The following is a 2,641-nucleotide window of genomic DNA, read 5'->3' as shown; positions in this document are numbered from 1 at the left end:
GCACAAAACGTAGGTAGGGCAGCCGTGGAAGGATTGGAAGTCTCGCTGACAGGAGGGGGCTCCCAGGATGATTTTATGTGAAATCAGACTGCTAAAGAAACTTTGGAAGTATCCCAATGTCCTGAACTTCTGTTCAGATCCATGGGACCACGATGGACTTGAATGGTTTGCCCTCTGGCCACCACTATTGAAAATCAGACTCTTGAGGAGGGTCAGAGTTTCTGGAGTCTCTTTGAGAAGTAGGGACTTTGGGCCTGGATCCAGTGCCTTGAAGTTTTCCCTTGGGAACCATTTTGGATATGGTGACCACATGGTCTGAATTTAAATGCAGGAGGCATGAACAAATATCCATAGACATGGACAAATAGACATGGAATATTTGAAGCACCACTGCCTCAAACCATGATGACTTTTCCCAGGTGACATGGCATTTTGTAATTTCTCATTCTTGAGTCTCCTATGAGAGGAATGTCTTCTTGGGCCTAGTCACCCCTGTCTAGGTTTATGATCAAGATCCATGCACTTCGGAAACAAGATCCAGGATCTGTGATGTCACGCAGGTGGCCTCAGGGGGAGGACAGAGCGCTGTAGACATCTTGATTTAAGGTAAAGGCATGAAGCCCCCATATTGCAATGAAGGGGTCGTGTTATCTGAAGTCATTGTGCTAAAATGGAGGGATTTCCACAGTTATGTGATCATACTCCTCATTCCCTGCTAAGTACCCATCAACTACCCAGCTGGCCTCCACTAACATTCTAGTTAAGAAGATTTTTCTGTATTTACCTAAGGCCATCCCAGAAATGTTTTTTTTTTTTTAACAATGCTTTATTCATAGACATTTGCTGTCCTGTTTATGATTTAAAATACTTAATTATTAGTCATTTAGACTTAATTGGTGTTTGCTATTGAACTCTGAATCACCAGTGTTTTCTGTTCCAATTTCAAGTGAGTCAGGATTCATCAACACACTTGAACTTTGAATCTATATGAGGTCATGAACACAAAAGGAACTGGGACACAGAGAAACACATTAGCATTCACCATAGCAATTACTGGGATACTTTAAAAAAAATTTTATATTAGAGTATAGTTGATTTTTTGGGGCCGGGGCGGGGGGGCCTTCCCTGGTGGCTCAGATGGTAAAGCATCTGCCTACAATGCGGGAGACCCAGGTTCGATCCCTGGGTTGGGAAGATCCCCTGGAGAAGGAAATGGCAACCCACTCCAGTACTCTTGCTTGGAAAATTCCATGGACGGAGGAGCCTGGTAGGCTACAGTCCATGGGGTTGCAAAGAGTTGGACACAACTGAATGACTTCACTAAGTCACTAATAGTTGATTTATAATGTTGTGTTGGTTTTAGGTGTCCAGCAAAGTGATTCAGTTATACATATACATATAGCCACCCTTTTCAGATTCATTTCCCATATTGAGTATTGAGACTATGAGTAGAGTTCACTGTGCTGTACAGTAGACCCTTGTTAGTTATCTATTTTATGTATAATAGTGTGTCTCTATTAATCCCAAATTCCTAACCCCTCCTCCCACCTTTCCCCTTTGGTATGGGACAATTTTAAAACATCATAAAAGTCAGGAGTTTTTAGCTTAGTCGCATAAAATCAGAATTACAATGTACTTCAGATCAACATTGCTCTAAATCAGCATAATCCATTCATCACGCTAGTTATGAGTAATAACTACTTATTTGGAAGAATTTCCTGAAGAGTCCACAGCCTCAAAAAAGTGTTTTCTATTTAATACAGTCATGGCATTTGGGAACTTTTTAAAATTTATTTCTAAAAGTAATATGGATTTAGAATGAAGAAATGACAGTTGTACCCTTTCTTAGTCTCATTCCTTAGAGGGATATTAACACCACCTTAGATAAGTGTTCAGATTGTTTTTTTTTTTTTTTTAACTCTACTTATATGTAAATGACAGCATTGGATTGAAATCAGCTGGTTTTCTCTTTGGCCGCCTTGTGAATGGAAACATACCAACTGACATTTCTTTGTGTTCAAATAAATAGGATCACACTGCACATCTGCACTTTATTTAATCCAATGACGAGCCTTGGGTGTTCTCATGTTATAATTACGGGTATATTTGCTTTATTTCATGGTTGCACAGTATTTCATCATATGGAAGTAGCATTTTTTCATTAGTTCCCTCCCGGTGGCTATTTATGTTGATTCTAGCTGTTTTGTCCTTTGCTGATATAAACATGGTATTTTGATGTCATTGTTTCGTTGTGCAAATTCCTAGAGATTAAAAAAAACCTAGATTAACCGGAGTATATTTTAAAATCTAGTGATCTGTTGCATGTTTCGTGTTGGCATGAAAGCCAACGCTAATATTTAGGAAGAGAAGGCACCTCTGTGAGCGGAGGCGTCACTGGAATAGTTTAGAATAGAGCCTCTGCCCTTTTACAGTGTGTGACATTGTGTATTTCTAGCACTTGGCAGCAAGCTGAGTGCTGTGATTCTACCTGACTTTATCCCCATTTTTAATTTTGGGAAGCTCTTTCGCAGACACACTGGACTTTGATTGTGAAGATGGGGCTTGATGATTTCAGGAATGTAGAGAAAAGATAAATGCTAAAGATTGCTATTTGGAAACCTATTGTGAATGTGCTTATTTG

The 2,641-nt window shown here is 39.7% G+C and overlaps 1 non-coding gene across 1 annotated transcript; it reads left to right on the top strand.

Annotated features, from left to right (window-relative positions):
* The first annotated feature begins 1,122 nt into the window (after nt 1-1,122).
* TRNAC-ACA (transfer RNA cysteine (anticodon ACA)) lies at nt 1,123-1,194 on the top strand. The gene has a single exon. It is a non-coding gene; the product is annotated as a tRNA-Cys (tRNA).
* The last annotated feature ends 1,447 nt before the right edge of the window (nt 1,195-2,641 follow it).

This window comes from Odocoileus virginianus, unplaced genomic scaffold (genome assembly GCF_023699985.2).
Source record: "Odocoileus virginianus isolate 20LAN1187 ecotype Illinois unplaced genomic scaffold, Ovbor_1.2 Unplaced_Scaffold_6, whole genome shotgun sequence".
NCBI classification, from domain to species: Eukaryota; Metazoa; Chordata; class Mammalia; order Artiodactyla; family Cervidae; genus Odocoileus; species Odocoileus virginianus.
Note: the sequence above shows the minus strand (reverse complement) of the source record. Positions and strands in the feature narration are given on the sequence as shown.